We start from the raw sequence: 21,277 nt of genomic DNA on the forward strand, positions 1-21,277 counted from the left end.
GTTATTTTTCCAGCAATTTTTGAATTTGATGCTTTCAGATTCTGCATCTTCATGGTACGGGCCTTTAGATCAAGAAAAAAAATCTGGCTTTTATTCTCTTAAAACTCATGCTTGCCCTCTTTAATCATCAGAGCTGGAAGTTATTTTCTTCTATACCTTTTAACTTAAAATTTTATTTATGGGAACAAAGGCTTCATACGTATTTCTGGTCATTTATGGAGTTTCCTTTTGGATTGCAAGAATTAAACATTTTGTATGAAACGCACATTAAAAATTTTTTCTCACTGAAATCTATATGTCTCTAGATTTCGATGTAGCATTAAAGACTGTGAATACATTACATGACCATTGGATATCCATTCTCTTCCCCGTCTCGAGGACCCGGGCACGGCAAGGATTCCAGACAAGTGCATCTGCACAGGTGTTCGGTCACATCGTTCAGACTGTGCAGGCATAGAACGTCTGCCTGTTCTGCCCTTTTGGCTGCCACTGTCATCTCCGCCTCTCAGTGTCCTGCGTCTTCTTTCTCAGTTGCTTCAGCACTCCATGGTGTGAGAAACGCTCACAATAAAAACCGGGACACAGGACCTGAGCAGCAAAGCGAGGTGTTTATTAACGAGTCTGCAGAGCCGGGCGCACCCTCAGCCAGGAGCATGTGCACGCCAAGCAGACGTAGAAAACTGGTTTTATAGTAATACGATTTAGCTCCCCCTCCTCTCTTTTTCTCCCCCATTTCTCCATTACTGGTTAAGCCAGAGTTACAATCTAACCCGATTATCTAAATGCCCCTATTGTGATTTGTAAATATGCTAATACTGTCAACTCCCTTCTCAGAGATCCTCTAATTACATTTGCTCTTGAGACCCTTTAATTACATTTGCCCTTAAGACCCTTTAATTACATTTGTTTGGGAGTCACTATTTCCTTGTTTCCTACAATGGGAAAGAAAGAGGTATTAATATGTATTGACCTCTTAAAACTCCCAAAATAGAAAGCACCCACTTTCTTCTTTATTGAAAACCCAGCAACCATCATGGCTTATTACTAGACAAAGGAACTCAAGATCAAACTTCTTTATCCATAGTTTAGTTTGCCTTATAAATACCCAGCAAGACTTTTCCAAGATATACCTTTGTGAAACATGTCACTGTTTCTCTTGGGGCCCTTGGCAGTTTGTGACTGGAGGAGAGGTTTGTGGCAGCCTGTATCGCTGCCCTCCACTGCTCTGATTTCGGTCACAGCTGAGTTCCCTGCGAGCTCAGACGATCCTCTAAGGCAGACACCCTGTGTTCTGTTTTCAGCCCCAGAGCCCCCTCCCACGCTCAGGACTGCTCACTAACCTGGAGCACAGCCCGGAAGTGCCCCATGCCTGCGGGGGGAGCCCTCAGGCGCCGAAGGGGAGGAGCCCGTGGGTAAATGCTGCCCTTAGCCTGCACAATTCTGGGAAGCATTCGGAGTACTTCTCAGAAGGGCCCAATGGAACCGAACCCCGTTTCCCACATGTTAGAAACAAGGTCATAGTGACTCCCAAACCAGTAGCAAAGTCATTGGTAACAAAAGGCAAATGTAATTGAAGGGTCTTAAGGGCAAATGTAATTAAAGGATCTCTGAGAAGGGAGTGGATAACATTAGCATATTCACAAATCACAATAGGGGCATTTAGATGAACGCGTTAGATTGTACCTCCGGAGTATCCAGTCATGGAGAAACGGGGAAGGAGGAGAGGGGAGGGGAAACTAGTTGCGTTAGGGTGGGGAAGCTAAGACTATAAAACCAGGTTCCTTTGTCTACTTGGGGCGCACATTCTGCTGGCTATGAGGGTGCGCCCGGCTCTGCAGACTCGTGAATAAAGGCCTCGCTTTACTGCTCAAGTCCTGTGTCCCGGTTTTTATTGTGAGCGTTTCTCACACACAGAAACGCTGGATAACACTGCTTCTCTCTTTCCTGTCTCTGCTCTCTCTCTCCTGTTTCTAAGGATCACTGCTCAGTGAAACTACCTGCACTCAGATCCTGCCTCTGCTTCTGGGGAGACCCAAACTAAGGCAATGACCAAAGAGGATATAATCTAGTCAGCAGGAGCAGACTCTAAGCAACGCACAAGACACATACCGCCCCCTTCACATATACACATGTGCGCATACACACTCATAAACAGGTTTGCACATACAAGTACACACACACTCAGAGACACACAAACATATACACAGAGATACACATACTCAGACACACAGACACATATGTACACAGAGATAGATGGACACATATAGGCGTACACACACAGAATAGGCTTTGGGTCATTGCCTCTGGTCATGTTTTGCTGCCACCATCTAAGGGTATGAAGCGACCATCTCTCCATTAAAATCATTCCTCTGAATGCTGGCCTTTCCTCACAGTCTGCGCTCATCTAGCTAGACTATTCTTTAAAAAAAAATTTTTTTTAAAGATTTTATTTATTTTTAAAGAGATGGGAAGGGAGGGATAAAGAGATGGAGAGAAACATCAGTGTATGGTTGCCTCTCTGAAGGACCTGGCCCTCAATCCAGGCATGTGCCCTGACGGGGAATCGAACTGGCGACCCTGTGGTTCTCAGGCTGGCACTCAATCCACTGAGCCACACCAGCCAGGGCTATACTATACTTAACTCGTCCTGTTCACTACAATCAAGCGACTGGTTCAAGTGCAAGATGACATAACATGGAAGAAAATGTCAAGGTCTTACTTGAGCTAAATTACAAATACAGCTTCAAGTTCCTCTGCTGGCTTGTGTCAGAAAAATATATCCTGACACTCATTGCTATCCTTTCCCCTTTTGAGCCTTTTCGTTGGGATCCAGACCTATATGTGTTTCCTAGATCACCTTCCCCCTCACTTTTTTGTTTGGGCTGTTGTTATTGAGTTCCCCTTGGAGCTTTTGGAGGAATACAATTTTTTTCCATTTAGGTCCCAGAGCTATTCCTTGAGATGTGCTGGGTGAAACAATTGCTTCGGAGGCAGCCTCCCACACAGTCTTCTCTGTCTCCCCGTGGCCACAGGCCCGAATCCTGCCCCGTATCTGTTCCCATTGTTGGCTCTTTCTCTTAGAGTCTCCATTTTCGGGGGTCTGGTCACAGGTTGGGTGTCCCAGAAGCATGCACTGAGATGATCATACAATAAGCTTCTTTAGGGAATGTCCTCAAGACCAACAGCTGGGGTGAGGTGAGGACCTGTCAGCAGCATTAGTCACCAGGGGATGGGCTGTGGCAGACACCACAAGGCCTCAGGTCACAGGGACTGTGGAAGCTGGGAGGGCTCTCGGGGCGTCACCCTGAGGTGGGGCACAAGCCGGTGTCGCATACCTCCACGGGGCAGTCATCAGGTGCAGGCCGCTCTGGGAGGAGATTGCGACCTGGGGTGTGGCCGGCTGACCCAGTCTGGGCAATTCCTAAAGAGGGCTGACCGTTGAGGGCTGTCAGCTGCCAACATTCCCAGCAGCTGAGGAAACAAACCCTTCAGCCCTGAAGGGGTGGGCAGAGGGGTCGGGCCAGCTCAGAGCATCGCTCACATCCTTCAACACGTCCACCCCTTCGTCTCCCTGGCCAGGCAGCCATTCCCCACATTCCTACCCTCAGCTCTGCTGTGAGGTCTTCAGGAGGAGCAAGCAGAGAACTGGCAACATCTTAAAAAAACAAATCCACATTGTGGCGCAGGTAGGCCTGTTTTCTCACAAAACTAAAATCAAACTGTAACATCATTTTTTTATTTTTATTTTTTCTAAGTGAAGGCCTAAGTTCCAAAATCTATTTCAGAACTCCAACGCACTCTTTTCCAGATGCACTGGACTTTGGGAATTCCATAAGAAATGGAAACTTTATTTCAAAAATAAACCTTGAAACAATTTGAAAATAAAGGGGACCTTCCTTTTGAACCAATGCTCAAAGTTAAGCAGGCCCACAGGCACCGTGAATCAAACTTCTCGAGAGTTCAAGATTTGAGAAGATTGTAATAGCAGATGTCCAGAGCATGTGGCAGGATTTTTAAGTAGCTTAGGGAATACCGAGCAGGCTCCCAGTAGAAACTTACACTTAGTTTTTTTTTTTCCTGAATATAAAATACATTCTAAGGTCCTTCAGGCGTTATAAAGTTAAGCCCATTTGGAGGTATAAACATCTTAATTAAATTACTGTTATGGGTTGAATTGGGTACCGAGCCCCCAAATAAGATATGTTGAAGGCCCAGTTCCTCAGAATGTGCCTTTATGTGGAAATAGGATCTTTCCAGAGGTAATTAGGTTAAAATGAGGTTATCATGGTCGGCTCTAATCCGATTGGACTGGTGTTCTCATGAGAAGTGGATTTGGGGACATAGAGAAAGACACATATAGAGAGAAGACAATGTGAAGACATAGGAAGGATTCCATCTATAAGCCAAGGAATGCCCGAGGCTCCCAGAAACTAGGAGAGAGAGGACACAGAACTGATTCTCCTGTAGAACCCTCGATTTTGGACTTCTAGACTCCAAGACTGTGACACCATGCATTTTTGCTGTTAAAGCCACTCAGTTGGTGGTACTTTGTTATTGCAGCCCTAGGAAACAAATATAGCTGCTCTGACTGCAATGTCTCATTCAGCTCAGACTGTCATCAGAAGTCAGATGAATTTGGCTCTGGTTCAATCAATTGGGCAGGTTATTTAATTTTTCAAGGATTGTTTTCTCACATGTAACATAAGAACATTAATAATACCTATTACAGGGTTCTTTTGAGTATTAAACGAGCTAAAATAGATAAGATTCTTCCTTTCTAGGTGCTTATAAATTCAAGAGCACAGCATATGGTCAACTGACTATCTTCTAACACAAAAGCTTATATATCAAATGGTGGGTAGTCTGGTCCCTATAATTCTTATGTCTCTTAAAAATTCAAGTTCAGCATCCCTTCCTCTGTCTGTTAGTACCCATTACAATAGTACTGCTATTTCTTATCAATTTGCAACGATCAAAGCCGTTAAGCCTCCTGAAACAAAATAATTAATTATCTTTATTTATTGAGGAAATCATAAACCAGAAAGACAAGTGCCCTGCCTTTCTTGATGTGCCATTATGAATCAGCCTGGGGACACTGTAGATTAGCTGCTAGTATAGGTCACAATCAAGGAGTCATCCAGGAAGGGACCAGCTTCCAGTCTCTTTTGATTCAGATATGTATTTACTTTTTAAACCAGATAATCACCGTTGGTTTGTGTGGCACAGACTCTCCTAAGTAATACCCAACTATTAGAAAACTTCATATAGATAACCTTTGAGCCTTTGGTTGGATTTGATCATCCAAACTGTGTTCTTTCATTGACAGAGATAATTAAACATAGATTAAGCCCCAATGAAAAAATCACTTCACATTGACAAGTATGGCAATAATAATTGTGATCAAAGGAAGAAATAGCAAGTATTGGTGAGGATGTGGAGAAATTGAAACCCCTGTCCATTGCTGGTGGAAATGTATAGGTGCATTTACATGAAAAACAGTTTGGTGGTTCCTCAGAAATATTTAACATAGGATTTCTGTATGGCTCAGAAATTTCACTCTTATGTATACACTCAAAATACTGAAAACAAGGATTCAAACAGATACCTGTGCACCAATATTCACTGCCGCATCATTCATAGTAGCCAAAAGGTTGCAAAAAAACCCAGCTGCCCATAAACAGATGAACAGCCATAGAAAGGAATGAAGTTCTCATACAAATTACAACATGAATAAACCTTGAAAACATCATGTTAAGTGAAATAAGCCATTCCCAAAAGTAAAAATATGTATAATTCCACTTACATGAAATACCTAGAATAGTCAAATGCGTAGGTTCAAAAGTAGATTAGAGGTTACCAAGGGCTTAGGGTAGGGTAGAGTAGACATTAATTGCTTAATGGGTACAGAATTTCTAATTAGAGTGATAGAAAAGTTTTCAAAGTAGATAGTGATAATGGCCATACCACATTGTGCATGTAATTAGTGCTACTGAATTGTACACTTAAAATGGCAAATCTTTATAAGAGGATTCACAAAGCAATGCCAGGGGGAAATGGCCTTTTCAAAAGTCATGTAAGAACATTTTCAATGTTTAATAGCTGCCTGTAAAAGTCTTGCTCAAAATTTATAAAATGAGAAAAGTCAAATGTACTACATGTGGATGAATTTCTTAAAAAATGGCAAATCTTATCTGTTTGTTTTTTTTTGCAACAATGAAATAAAAAAGATATAGAAACCAATTACCTAATTATTCTATTCTTTTCACCGGAAACCAGAAGCTCTACGCACATTGATGATTTCATGTCATCTTTACACAATGTTATGAGATAAGGATCAATGTCTCAATTGGACGATTAAGAAAATTCAGGCTCAGAGAGGGGCTCGTGGCCGAAGAGCCACTAACTGACTGAACTGGGTTTGGATTCACATCCTGGTCCTCCCCCAGCACACACTAGAAAATACATAAATTTTCCCGTCTATCTACAATCTACCAAGACGGCCCCGACATCAACGTTCATTCCTTATTTACAGCAGCAGATGCAGGCTAGTAGGGAAGAAGGCCTCTGTGGGCCTCACAGAGAGAATTTCCTGGTTCTGCCTTCTCCAGTCTAGTTGATTATTTGTAAAGATAAGCTTTGCCTTGAAAGTGTCCCTGGAATGTGTCATGTATTTGTGACCTCAGTTGGTTGGAAGACATCCAAGGAGTCAGAAGTGAGCAAAGATCACCTGTTCAGGTACCAAGGCTGGCTGTTGGGTGGAGGCTGCAGCCTTTTCACATATTTTTAGAAAATCTTATCTTATCCCCATTCCCGATCTGCAGCTTTAGGAGGGAAGGGTTAGAGTGGAGAGGGAAATGAGACTATTTTTCCAAAAGAGAATTGAAAACATTTGGTGTGATACAAACATGCCACCAGCATGGCTGACATTATCACCCTGGGAAGCAATGTAGTGCCTCAGAGAAAATCATGAGCTGGGAGTCAGAACCGTGTATGGGTCCAGGCTCTACCACTCACTAGTCTGAGGATTTCACGGAGATATCTAACGACTCTGAAGAGGAAAATCTACCCTTCCCGGAAAGGGAACCTCCTCATTTACCCTTCCATGGCTGACCCTTTCATTTTTGTCTCTTTCGTGACTTTTCTGTATCGAGTGGATTTTTAAAAGTTGGTGATACCCAGGGTTCTAGCCTTCCCACTTTTCTTTTCATGTTGTACTCTTTCTTTGACAGACACGCCCACAAACACAGCTTCAGCTACTCTTGGTCCCTGATGACATCTGCATTCCAGCCCTGAAGCCTTTTCTTAACTCACGACCACTGCATCAATTACATATCTCCAACTGGATGTCCCCAGCCATCTTCATCATCTTCTTCTGAAAATCTTGTTTCCATTGGAACGACAACATCAACCAACCAGTTACCCAAACCAGAAACCTGGGGATCCTACTAGACTCACCGCTCTCTTCTTTTCCTTCACCCTCCTTCATTTTTCTACCCTGTCAATTCTGGCCCCTGAATGTTGCTAATCCATTCCTTCTCCATCCCCATCGTGTTTCATTCCTGCTTAACAAAACCTGCCAGACCACAGATGTAGACGGTACTGAAGTAGACTCCCTAGCTCCAGTCTTATTCCTCTGCAACCTGTTCTCTGGGCAGTCATTACACAAACAAACAAAACCACATTTGGTCGTACTTTTTTTCTGCCTAAAAGCTTTCAGGGCCAATGATAGCTTGCAAGATAAATTTCAAACAGCCAGGCTTGACATGACTGACAAGTTCATTCATGTTCTTTACAACCTGCCCTGAGCTGCAGTTAGCCTGGCCTACTTAATTACAAAAACGTGCCACGGCCCATTTTGCCTTTGTGCTCTGGCACACCTTGTTTTCTCCACCTGGAATGTCCATCCATTCCCTCATCCTCCACCTGTCTGCTAACCCTTACACATACACAAGGCCATGCTCCCTGTAGAAGCATGTCCTGACTGTCCTGAGCAGACCTGGAGCCTTCTTCTCCAAAGTTTTTCCTTATCAGCATGTATAGATACAGAACTCTATCCCTCTCCTTATCACATTGTCTTAATATTGACTTCCCTGTAAAGTACTCACTAGGTTAATTATCACAGGCAGGTGCTGGGTCAGGCACATGTGTGATACACAGAAAGGATGAAACATATGTTGAATAAATGCCCCCTACCTGGAAAACTATTCCTTCTCAGCCAAAAACAGGCGGTCTCAGCATTGACAGTAATCTCCTGAGGGCTCCTCGAGGCTCTAGGTTTGGAGAGGAGAGACATGTTGGCTGAGACCTGAAAGTCAGAGCATTGTTACACAGACATTAGCAATATTAAAAGGATATTAATGATAATGAACCTGTGTTATTTGGTGCTGCTGCTTGTCAGGGAAAGTGGTGGAGATCCCTTGTTTTTGCCTTCCAGCAACATTTGCCCTTTCTTTTAGTAATAGTACCTTGGTATGTCTTTGGGATTCCAGCACTCTGCCACCACCCCAATCTTGTGGTTCAGGTGGGACTGTCCCCTGCTCCCACTTCATTGGTAGGCCTGTGACCTCAGCCAGTCCAATCAGAACATCCCATTCTCTTTTTCTCAGCAATTGGTTCAGAGACAGGCACGGGACCCAAGCCAGACCAATGACACTACACAGCAGGAATTCCTCTGGAGCTACGTAGAGATTTCCTGTATTTCCTGAGGTTGCTTGGTGGGAATACAGAGTAGAATTATAAACCTGCTGTGAGCAGTTGCCAGCGTGGGCTCCACAGAGGAAAAGCCTTGGGAATGAAGCCCCTGCACAAAGGAGGAAGAGCTGAGAGGCAGGAAAACAAATTGCTGATGATAAAGTTTGAAAGCCGAATCCATCTTTGCATGAAGCCAAGCCTGTTTTTTTTCCCCCCCCTAATTACACGTCAAAAGAAATTCTCTTTTTTGAATAAGGTGAATAAATTTGGGTCTCTGTCAATTGCCACCAAAGGATGCTTTATTAATACGGCAATCAGCAAATCTAAAGTGTGAATAACAGAGGACCCTAGTTCTGTGGCATGTGATAGGATGTGTTTCCTTTCATCCAGGCCATTTCAACCAGTGAGTAACCCACTAGGCCTGGGGTCACTGACCCTCTGGGCAGGGAGCAGAGGAAAGAGGACCCAAGAAGGAGCTCTTGGTCTCAAACTGCTTTAACTACGGACCACTTAGATGGGGCATACCTATTCCCCATCCCATTCCCATTTGCCAAGAGATGTTTCAAACTTATTTTTGTAGTACAATGAAAATTATGAAAGAGATAGGAGGTAGGTCATTTAGAAAAGAGTTAAAAAAACAAAACAAAACAAAACAAAAAAACAAACACACAGATTGTCTAGCCTGGAAAAAAAAAAGTAAAAGAGTACTTTAAAGTATTTCATGAATATGAAGGGTTATTAAAAGGAGGCCAGACAAAGGGGTGGGGGGACTGGTGGGTTCTTAATCACTAGAGTGGAACAAAATTAAATTACTTCAAATCGAAGAAAGAACACATTTGTAGAGTTTATGCAATCCAGTGTCATTGGAGATGTTGAGGTTGAGAATGTCAATCCCTAGAGATCTTTATAAAGTCTAGAGAGGATGTGAGGGTATCCCACTGCGATGCATCACCCCATGTTCAACCAGGTGCTTTCCTCCTGAAGTCGATGTCTGTGGTGCAAAGAAGGAAAGACAGGACCATAGAATTTGGCCACACAGTCCTTTAGAAGTCTTCGGATCCTTTTTTGGAAAATTTCTTGAAATGCACTTCAGTTTCTTTTGTTCTTGTTGTTGTTGTTCTACACAAAAGGATAAAGGGCAGCCGCTGCCAACTGCAGATGCTGTTGGTGCCCTGTGCATATGCATCCCCTTGGCACTTAGAGTCCAGTGTATGCTGATGGCACCTGTGAATCTTCACTTGAGGGCTTTCTCTCTATCAGTGGATAGGGCAGTGATTTGACCCTACAAAGGTGTTGGGGGTCCCAGGGAAGGTATTGAGACTTGGAGCCCCGCACAGGCCAAGCGAAGGAAATGAAGCCTGTAAGACCTGACCGGAAAACTGGGAAAGCTGGGTGCATACATGCCTTGATGCTATAGCCAGTGGGTCCTGGTGGGAATCGGGCCATGAGAAAATGCTTTATGTCCTTTGAAGCTCGCCCTGTTCTTTTACCTTGCTTGATCGCTTTATTTTACCAGCAGCAGAGGTTTTAATTTTAACTCAAAATGAACTCACCCTCCCTATTTTATGGCCATCTGAAGTCTTTGTGTCTAACATACCCTGACCTGAGGGAGATCTCAATTGTTATCCCTGAACAATGTCTGTTTTCTGTAACCAGCACTGGTTAGCATTGGTTGATGAGCTTTATGTGCATGCTATATGCCCTTAAGCTTACCGCACTCAATAGAAGACCTAGGAGGAAGGCAATTGAGGCATTTGTCTCACAGACATTTACCAGTCTTCTCTCCCCTAGCACAAGCTGCCTAAGAAGTCTTCATTTCATCCACAACATCAGGGAATCTCTGTGGGTTGGGGATCCCCAACACAGAGGCTAATATGTAACCTGGGTATGCGTTTACCATGCCTTCCCACTGACCCTTGCTAGCACCACAATCCAAGGGCTCACAGAGTTTCTGACTAACCATCATGAAAATTTGCATAATACAGTATGACAGAGGAACAATAATGGGCACATAGCTATGGGATCCATGGGTCCTACCATATACTTCATCACAGGTAAGTGCTGCCTGATCGAACTCTTAAAGATCTCTTAAAGGCCCAGCTAAGGAGTCAGTTTGACAATGATGTTTTTTTGGGGTGGGGCCCTGTCCTTCAAAATGTGGTATATACTTTGAACCAAGTCAAATAATACCATATCCTCAGTTGCTAGAATACCATCCCCCAGCGCTAGGAGATGATCTATAATTGAGCTAAGTTCATCAAGGCAATTTCATTTGCTAGTGATTGGAAGGGGAAGTGGGCTGAGTACATTGTGTAAAGATGTAGCTCCCCAATAAACACATAGTGACATGTAGGAGAAGCTGCCTTTCCCTTATGGCTCTGAATGTATTGTGTAAAAATAATGCTTGGAGTAGTTGCAGCCATTTTGTAACCATGAAGGGAGAGAACATGAACATTGAGAATGGCAAAGCAAAGAGACAGAAGAATCTGCTTCCTCAATGACTCCAGTGAGTCTTAGAAGTAACCCTGGAATTGTTTTCCTCTGAACATTTCAAGTGTGATAACAGATGGTTTTATTGTTTAAGCCACTTTTTGTCAGAGATGGGTACTTTCAGGTGATATTCATTCCTTCTCATGGCTGCTTCTGTGTTGATGGTGTCTACCTTCCAATGGAGAAGCCCAAAATACTGACACTTTCCTAGCCTCCCTTGCAGCTAGGATATAAACATGTGACCTAATCTGGCCAATGGGACTTGAGGAGCAGTTTGTGTGAGAGTTCTAGGAAAGGGTTTCATTCTTAACAAGAAGTGGTGTTCAGGAAACATGCCTCTACTCTTTAGACAGTTGTGTTTTCATGGGACACTTCAAGCAGTAGCTGCTTTCTGTAACTAAGATGACCTAAGGATGAAGACAAGGATGCTAAGATGGACAGAGTGAAAGATGGTAAAAACTCAGGTCCTCAGTGACATGGCAGAGTCCCTAACTCATCTTGGCCTTGCCCCACCCCCTTGAATTATCGTTATGTGAGGTAAATAAATGTCATAGTTTAAGTTGGCTTTTGTTGAATGTTCTGCTCCTTGCAGCCAGAGCCATCTTAACTCAAGCATATAGCATCATATTCCACCTCTGTTGTATTAAATGTGGTCGAGGGCGTGGAAGTAATTCCAGCAAGGAGAATGAGTCCGTTGGAGGGCTGCCGCACGCTCTGGCAGGTCAGCAGCGAGCGGCGCAAAGACCTCTCCTTTTATTGAGTTTTATAAGTATAGAAATCAATAGGGAGGGTAAGGAATGAGCTCACAGGCACATTCCAATATTGATTACAATATACAATTACTTGGGATTACAACAAAGGAGGTTAATATATAAACGATAAAGAATGCTTCCTGACAAAGAAAACTATATATCATTAATAGATTCAAAAACAGAAAATAACAGGAATTCAATCATCTATTCTTTTAAGACTATGGGAACAGATACACTGTTCCTTAAACATTAACAGAAAGCACGCAAGGTTAAGCACTACCAGCACTACCTGTGCTCGGCTTCGTTTGGTTTCCTTGGCAACATCAGGGAAGATGGAGTACTCAGCAAGATTCCTTTTAAGTCACAGGATGTCTTGAAACCCTGAGGCCTGATCAGTCAAAGACTGTCAGCGCTAGTGAGTCCAGCTCGCCAGCTCGGGTCATAGAACACCTGGACCGAGAGGCATGAGAACGTGCCTCAGTTTAGGAACCTTGATTTCCAGCATCACATCTCAGCTTCCCCTTTTCCTCAATCCACTGGAAATGGAAGAACAAAGTTTCTGTTAAACTTTTAAACATAAGCTTCCCCTGGTTTTACATTACAAAAATTATGGAAAATACTAGTATTATTTTGCTATACAGTCATAGACTATTTTTTCCACCCTTAATGAAACAGATCATTAGGTATTCATGAGAATTACAAAGGCATTTCCCCTCAGTGCTTCTGTAATTTGGAGAAATAACAAAATGATAAAAGGAACCTGCTGGATATTTTCATTCAGTTCCTTTATAGTTTTGAATTGAATTTTTCTAAAAAGAATGAAAATGCAGCCAAATTCCTTAACTGTCAAAAGATCTAAATAAAAATAAAAATATAAATATACTGAAACCTTTACTAAAACAAGCAACTGCTCATGTATTATTTGATTTAAAAAACAACACATCTAGCCAAGTGTCGCTGGTTCGATTCCCAGTCAGGGCACATGACTAGGTTGCACATCAGATCCCCAGTTGGGGGCGCAAGTGAGAGGCAACCACACGGTGATGTTTCTCTCCCTCTTTCTCCTTTCCCCTCTAAAAATAAATAAATAAACAAATAAATAATTTAAAAAAACCCAACACATCTAAATACTGGAAATATTACATTTCTTTTTAGTCTAAACAAACAAGATGAGAATTTAGAATTTTAATTCCAAGGGATATTTTATTTTCTTTTATTATTTTTAAGGACTATTTTCTTTTAAAAACATGTCATATATGTATATGCATGTGAACACATAAAATACATACATGTACACGCATGCACACAAATACACATGCACATTTATGTATAGATTTTATAATATGGAAAGAGTTAGTGAAGGAAAAAAGGTAATGAAAAAAGAGGTTAAGGTGCTGCTGGAATTTGACTAGTCTGCTTTTACACTTCTGATGGAAAAAGAAATTTCAATATTGGTTTTCTTCCCTTGGAAATTAGTTATTTTTCTAGAGCCTTTTTTTCCTGGTCTTGGAGCTACCACTTCTAAAATATACTTTCCTCTACATACAGAATGGTGGTAGTCTTTTCAAATAAGAAATTCTGTATTCCATTTTTTGTCAGGGTGTATCCTTTGATAGCGTTTCCATAGGTTAACAAGCAACGGAACACAGTACTTTCTAGTGGAAGAACAGGTTGCCTGAGTCAGGCGCCCATTGTTTTACTAGCTAAATTGGCCTGGGCCCAAGGTGACTGAGCTTGCTTTGCTCTGTGTATCATCACTCCACCTAGTTCAAGTTCAGGCGGCTTCCCCTATTTTGAGATTCTCCTGGGAAGTGAGCCCCTGTATTAGCCTGAGGCTGGCTCAACATGGTCACCTTTCACCTACTTCACGAAATGTTTTGCTTCGCACAGCGAGATTTACTATTCAAGTCGCTGTTTCTAGCTCTACCACTACTTAAAAAAAAAAAAATCAAAACCCTCCCAACCTATTTAATTTCCCGTGCTATCAGATCTGATTTAATGTTCAATTTTGTTCATAGACTAACTAAATAATATGTTGGATTGGAAAAAAAAAAAAGCCCAAACCTATTGCTACTAGGGTAATGAAGGTGGTCTTTCTTACAGTGCCCCGCAGTTGTGGTTTTCAGTCATTTGTGTCTTGGTTTCTGCTTTTTCGTTCGTTCGCTCGTGGGGAGGCAGTCTGCCTGCCCTCGATGTCATTCTTTCTTTCCGTAGAGTCTAAAATGATATAAAGGCAAACCCTTAAAAATACATAAACACTTTTAGATTTATAAGAACGTCCAAAAACAGTAATTTGGAGTAAACTTTACCCTTTGAAAACAAGTGTCAGTCTTGCATAAATAGTGAGTGCATTTAGGGGAAATGGTTCATTTGGGGGGTTAGTTGAAGCCAAAACAAAAGAAATAATAAAAGAACATGCTTTGAATTTTTGAACCCCTTTCGCTTACGGTATTTCCAAATATCATTTTATTTAACAAGAATGACAAATTGGTGCAAAAACAGGGTAACGACTTCACTTAAGAATGAAAATAATATGCCTATTATTTCATGACCTAGACGAAGATTTATATATACGGCAGTAAAAGTGCGTTTCCCGTCTTTTGGGGGGTGGGGTGGGGTCTTTTTCCTCAGGAAGGACGGCCCTTTCTGCAGACCCCGAGGGACCCGCCTCCCGTCCGTCCCAGTCCCAGCCGCAGAGCCCGGCTCCCCTCCTCCGGCCGCCGCGGTTCCGTCCCTCTCGGCCAACCCCGTTCCAGTCCCGTGGCGGCTGCGGTCGGGTTCAGTCCACCGAGGCTCCGCCGCATGACCCGTAGTAACCCCGCTCCGCCCCGGACCGTCCGCGCCGCCGGAATTCGATAGGCCGAGCGCCGCACGCGCCACCGCCCGCGGGCCAATGGGCGGCGGCCTCTCTGCATATGCAACGAGCGCCGGCCTGGGGAGCGCGTCCCGGGCGGCTCGGCTCAACAGACGCTGGTGTGCCGGCGCCTGGGAGCGGCGCTGCAGTTTTCGCCGCGGCCGGGGCTCGCAGGAGGCGGCGACAACGACGGGACAGCCGACGGTCGTCCCCTCGGTGTGCGGCCGCGGCGGCTGCGCCAGGCTCTCCGGGAGGCGGCGTGGGACGTGAGTGCTGTGGGGCGCAGCCAGGCCTGCGTGGGCCGGAGGCCGCAGGACCCGGAGCCCCGGCGTCGCGGTGAGTGGGGGGCCCATTGTGGGGACGGCAGGGGCCGGTTGGCTGTGCCGCCTGCGCGTGCGGCGGCGATGGGCCCGAGGGCGGTCCCGGCGTGGGGGAGGAACGGGACCGAACCCGGCCCTCGGGGGTGTGCGCGCAGGCGGCCGCGGGGTCCCCAGCCGGGCCGCGGCGTGGGGGGACAAGCTGCGGGCAGAGTGGGAGGCGTTGCGACGGGGTCCTCCGGGAGCGGTGACGTGGGGCCTGGGCCGAAGCGCCCACGTGAGCGGGGTGGGGGTGGGGGAAAACCGCGGCCGGAGACGCGGTGCAGTCCCGGGGTGGAAGGATGCACGGGGTCTCCCTCCCCTTTGGGGGCGGGGCGGGCGCCGTGGGGTAGGTGCTGGCAATTCGGATATTGATGGGCTGCGACGCGGCCCCTGGGAGGAAAAAAAAGAAAAAAAAAAAAAAAAGTCCTGCGATTTAGGAAAACCATGCTGGAGGGGCGGGGTTAGGGCTGGGGGGGGGTGTCTTGCTGCCAGGTGCGAGAAGAAATTGGGTGTGTGAGGTGCATCGACCTTGGTGTTTGCTCTGGCCGCCGTCTGTGGTGGCGGGACTGGGGTGAAGACTGATCGGTGTTTGGGGGTTGAGAGAGAGTTGGTTTACTTTTCGCTAAGTGCGTTTTAATGACAAACCAGGAATAGAATGTGTAGCACCGGGGGCGTGCAGTCCTGGGGGTAGGTATTATCGGCCCTGTTTCGGAGATGCAGAGCCCAAGGCAGTGAGTCATTGAACTGGTTTGCCCAGTCCGGTTTTCAAGAATGACTCGCCCACTGTGTCTATGGCCCCTCCAAACAGAGAAAGGTTGGAGCAGTGGCTTTAAAATCATATGGAAGGAAATGGTGATGGAAGGAGACTTGCCTCGGGGTGTTGAACACGCACTGTACAGCTGTTGTATTGTGGAATCGTGCACCCGAAACTTGTATAATTTTGTTAACCAGTGTCACTCCAATGAAGTCAATGAAAAGGAAAATTATATGGAAGCCAGAGAGGGACTAGGCCTTATGAAGGTGATTGCAACGGAATAAAATGACAAATAGCAGACATTTATGGAGCCTTATTCTGTGCCGGGTACTGTGCTAAGAGCTTTATGCACGGTGTCTTTATATTGTTAAAACCCTCTAGGGCGGCGGTTATTCCCAAACAGCTGGAGAAACTGCAGTCTGGATGTGGGCTCGAGAACTTGTCCCAGATCACAGCAAGTGAGACGAGAAGGCGGGATTCAGAGCATCCTGTCAAAAAATCCGGAGCCCTCAAAGTATTACGCCGACTGGGTCTTCTTGGTGGCTGGCCGAATGGTTGCCACAGTGGATTTTTGTTTGGGTGGCCAGGAGCACTGTGGTTTGGTGATACCATTTTTCATGATCATCACAACCTTTTTTTTCCGGTCCAGATTAGTCCCCAGAACGGAAGGGAGCTGCTGAGTTGCTCCTGCAGCGTTTTTGTTGGTCCTGGAAGAGGTGTTGACCTGGGAGCCTGTTGCACAGACTCTATTCTCTTGTTTTCTGCATTCTCCTGTGCAGGTCTCACCCTTAGGGATGAGTAAGGCTTCTGTAGTCATTCCGGCCTTGTCTTATCAGACTTTTCCTGGTTTCTCTGTCCTTGTACATACAGGGTTGGTTCTAGAGGACGGCATTGTTGGGTGTAGGGCAGAGAGGTCCGTTGTTTATAAGGGTCGAGATGACAAGTCACCCAGTGTCTCTGGGTCTCAGTGACTGGATTTGTAAGTCGTTTGGACTGGATGACTTAAAGCTGAGCTTTCTTTCCTTCTTGAAGAGAGACGGAGAAACAAAGGATAGACAAATTATGGGGAAAATCATGCCCCGTCTGGTTTGGGGGAGTCAGACCTGAAAGCTCTTTCTCAGCTGTCTGGTTCTGATTAAATGATCAGTTCACTCCTCATTCAATTAATTGCTCAGCTAAAGCCTTTTAATTCCTATTGTATGTCAGGCACCACCTAAGGTGCTGGGTACAGCAGTGAACAGAATCCATGTGATCCTTGACCTTCCTGAGGAAACCAGGAAACCAAAGTGAAGCAAATCATTATAGAATAAATGCATAATTACAAGCTAGGATGTGAAGGGAAGGAAAAGTGGTGTGAGAATGAAGATTATAATGAGGACTGTGATTCCGATGGAAATCTAGTCCAGGCAGTTTTTGAACTGATACAGGGAGATTTTACTAGAATGACACTCTTGCGTTCTGAGACTGTAATTAAATGTCCCTAATGGGTTTGAGAACTCTTGAGCAACATTTCATTTCACAGTATCTGTTCCTAATCAGAGTGTCACTCGCATTGCAAGATATGAAATGAGATAGGGAACTTTCTCAAGTAGTCATTCCACCTACCCTCGGGGTATACTTAAAGCTTAAATATTCCTGTAATGCTTAAGTTTTCCCCTCTCAAGAGGAACCTTGGGAAGCAAGAATCTTGATGCGATTTGAACTTGAGGGCGGGATTTGGATGTTTTCAGTGAAGGCAGGCCCAAAAAGGTGATAGGATTTTCTAACTTTAAATAAGCAGTGTCATAATTATCAAAAGTATTCAGTATAGTTTACACTTGACAGAGTAGTTCTCACCTCAAGATAAAAATGATGACATGATTTGGGAAATAAAAGCTGTTAAATATGTGACCGTTTCAGTTGAATATGAAGTGAGCCAATACAAACAGTTCATTGCAGTACATTACTGAAGGCCGTCCGCATACAGGTGTGCCGTGTGGAATAAATAAAGAGATGAACTTGAGAAAGTCCTTACTTTCAAAGTTGCTGTTTAACAATACTAATACCCAGACTGGTTTTTTCCCCCTTTTTCAAAGTACTATCATGTTAGCTCATTTAATAGCGGAAATACTGAGGAGATGGAGGTTTAGAGGTAATTACTAGTTTGCCATTTTGCAGCCATCAGTGAAACCTGGCCTGGGCGATTGTCTGTGGAGAGACTAGACTAAGAGCAAGAGGAGGCCTGGGATGAGCTAAGGAGAGGAGGCTGAGCTCACCAAGGAGCCCAGAGGAGTGGCCAGGGAGGTGGGAGGACAGCCAGAAGCAGGTGTCCCCGCAGCCAAGGGGGGAAGCAGTTCCCGCTGTGGAATGGGCCTGTGAGAGGAGAATTGAGTACCACCCACTGGATTTAGTGACTGGGAAGGCGGAGCCGAGTGGGAGAGGCTGAGTACAGGTGAGAAAAGCGTTACTCCTTAGTACCAAGTTCCTGAGAGGGTGGGATCCAAGGCACAGGCTGGGGGGAGGGACACCTCTTCTGCAGTAACAGGGGACGGCCTGTCATTGAGCTGATAGAAATCAGTCCGTTATCATGGAGCCCTAAGCAATTTCCAGAAAATGGCCAGGAATTTTTACCTTCTGGTGGAAATCAGCCCGTTGTTAGCTGACTCATGACACAGTCTTTTTAGAACACCTCACTACAGAAGCATTTTTGTCTCTTCTTCCTTTCTTCATTCTTTCTCCTTCCCCTGTCCTTTAACTGTTACGCTACAATCTGCACGTATTTAATGTGTACAGTTTGGTGAGCTTGGACGTGTATACACCTGGGCAACCTCACCACAGTCAAGGTAATAGACATACTCACCACCTTCAGGTTTCCTTGTGCCTCTTTTTTTCTGTTTGTTTTGTTTTTCTTTGACATTCAGAAGTAGTTTTTTGGTAAGTAGTAAATTCTGAATCTGGTGTGTGAGCAAACCCATTATATAAATAAAAGCATACATGCGTAGAAGATTTGGTTAACGTTGAGTGAGCAGTCAAGAGGGCAGAGTAGTCAGGGAAAGGGGAGCTGAGCAAAAGGAGACATAGGTTGGATTTGAAGAAAAAGTTGAGTTTGAAGAATGGGTAAAATTGAGGCTTCACCTCTTTTGGGGGGACCAGGGAAGCTGTGAGGATCAATCCCGTCCCAGGAGGGAAATGAAAGACGAAAGCTTGGAGGACAAACACAGACTCAGTTATTTGAGTAATTGTTGAAGGCATGGAAGGTCCCCGACTGGGCAGCCAGGGCGTGAAGAGAACCACGTGGGCTCTGAGCTGTTACAGGAAGGGCATTAGGGGTCCTGCCCAAGTTGCTCCTAATCGTGCTGCTCTGACCGTCGGCGTGGCACGGCCATGTGGCACTGCCGTGTGGCACCCACTGTCCATACCAGGCCTGGCAGTGTGGCCTTGTCTGGCTCCTCAGCCTGTCTGGAGCTCAGTTTCCTTGTCTGTAACACATTCTTGCTCAACAAAGTGACGATCGGCCTCTCCATCAGTGTTTTTTATCTTTACCCCCCTTTCCACCTCTTCATTTTACTTGGCTCAGGCTTTTTGTTATCTGTGCCATATTTCTATCTTGGGTTTCTTTGAAATTTTATTAGTTAGCTTTGTGTGTTTCCCCCTGTGTGTTCATTGATGTGTTTATTACTTGGAGTTCACTGGGGTACTTGGGTGGGTTTTATTGGATACTAAGTACCCTGCCCCATGGTCTTGACCTTTTAAATATTATTTTAGTTCTAAATTCGTTTTGTAAGTAGTCTTTATTTTTCTGTATTGATGCTTCTGGGTTTTAAAATATTCAGTATCATTTTGGCTAAAATTATAAAAAGTTCTTACTTTAACCACAAAAGTTTCTTATTTTTATTTATTTTACTTTTATTGGGATTACAGTAATTCTCATTCTGGACCTTGACTTTGGTTTTTTCCTTTAAGACCAAAACAACTAGAAACGCTTCCCCCTGGAGACAGATTTCTGGACTTGATAACCCCTTGTATGGGGGAAGGGTGGGATAGTTACCTCTTTCTAAGATGAAGCAAGGACTTTATTTTAGTTTCATAGAAAACCAGAATGAATTAATCTTAGAACTTTACTTGACATAATTTTAATGTAAACAGAATTAACCTTAATTTGAAACAATACCAGATGAACCATAATACACACTCATTTTTTACGTGTTCACAATTAATATTTTCCTCAGTCATTTTCCTTTTGTATTATAATTTTCCATATTGCTCATGTGTTTGAGTCTAAAGATTTGTATTCATCATTTTCTCTGAAACTTGGTCTGACCTACAGACTAGTTAGTGCCTGCTTAGATAGCATCGCACCTTCCTTAGAAATTTAAAATTTTAGTCTGTATATCACTTTCCTTTGTTTCTTTTTCTTTTTAAAAACATTATTGATTAGAGAGAGAATGATCAGAGAGATCGATTTGTTGTTCCACTTATTTATGCATTCATTCATTGATTCGTGTATGTGCCCTGACTTGGGATCAAACCCACAGCCTTGGTGTATTATCAGGATGATGCTTGAACCAACTGAGCTACCTGGCCAGGGTGTGTATCACTTTCTGAGGCATAAAAAGAACACCTGGAGTTGGGCAGGTTGTGGGAGGCTGTGGCTGGCTGGTAGTGAGATCAGAGAGGCAGTATAAGGAGAGATTGGTGTGGTCCAGAGGAGTGATGAAGGGCTTGAACTTTGTGACCACACTCTTGCTTGAATCCCCAAGTCTGGTTCTACCTCATTCTAGCTTTGTGATCACAGCAAATTATTTGACTTCGGAGCTTCATTTTCTAGGATAAGGATGATGTCTGCTCATAGGATACATGTACTCTGGGGTGTGGATTCAACCCATCTCTGGTGCTGGAGGAAAATATTAGAAATTTTATATCTTATTTTTATATTTATTTATTTTTATTTCTTATTTTTATTTTTTGAAAATTATTTATTTATTTATTTGTTTATTTTATTTTTAGAGAGAGGGGAAAGGAGAAAGAGAGGGAGAGAAACATCACTGTGTGGTTGCCTCTCACTTGCGTCCCCAACTGGTGACCTGATGTGCAACGTAGTCATGTGCCCTGAATGGGAATTGAACCAGCTATTTCTTATTTTTAAAAATACATATTTTATGCACAATATGTAGTGTTTACAGTATGCTAGAACAATAGTACATATACACAGTATTGAAGGTGTGTACATGTTTGGAATGCCAGCAGTTCTTACCAAAAGGATCTTGTGATCCTTAGAGTTTTGAGAAGGGAAGCTAGTAGATAGAAGCTAGGCCCATGCTTGGAGGCTTATTAGTTTGGGGCAGCTTTAGAGATGAACTGAGTTTGGGATGCAGTTGAAGAACTTGGGTTACTTGGC

General features: G+C 44.0%; 1 protein-coding gene and 1 long non-coding RNA gene across 2 annotated transcripts in view; one reads left to right on the forward strand and one right to left on the reverse strand.

Annotated features, from left to right (window-relative positions):
• Window positions 1-258: 258 nt before the first annotated feature.
• On the reverse strand, window positions 259-8,465 carry LOC150022719 (uncharacterized). Its single transcript, XR_016509669.1, has 3 exons — window positions 8,370-8,465; window positions 8,194-8,270; window positions 259-588 (listed from the first exon to the last, which is right to left on the reverse strand). It is a non-coding gene; the product is annotated as an uncharacterized LOC150022719 (long non-coding RNA).
• A 6,411-nt stretch (window positions 8,466-14,876) lies between these two features.
• Window positions 14,877-21,277, forward strand: part of ACSL3 (acyl-CoA synthetase long chain family member 3) — a 56,533-nt gene continuing 50,132 nt past the window's right edge. Inside the window, exon 1 of the mRNA XM_090284624.1 lies at window positions 14,877-15,123. The gene's annotated coding sequence lies outside the window, so the exon portion shown is untranslated. The remainder of the gene's footprint in view (window positions 15,124-21,277) is intronic.

The sequence above is a fragment of the Furipterus horrens genome, unplaced genomic scaffold (assembly GCF_987537825.1).
Source record: "Furipterus horrens unplaced genomic scaffold, mFurHor1.1.pri manual_scaffold_1, whole genome shotgun sequence".
NCBI classification, from domain to species: domain Eukaryota; kingdom Metazoa; phylum Chordata; class Mammalia; order Chiroptera; family Furipteridae; genus Furipterus; species Furipterus horrens.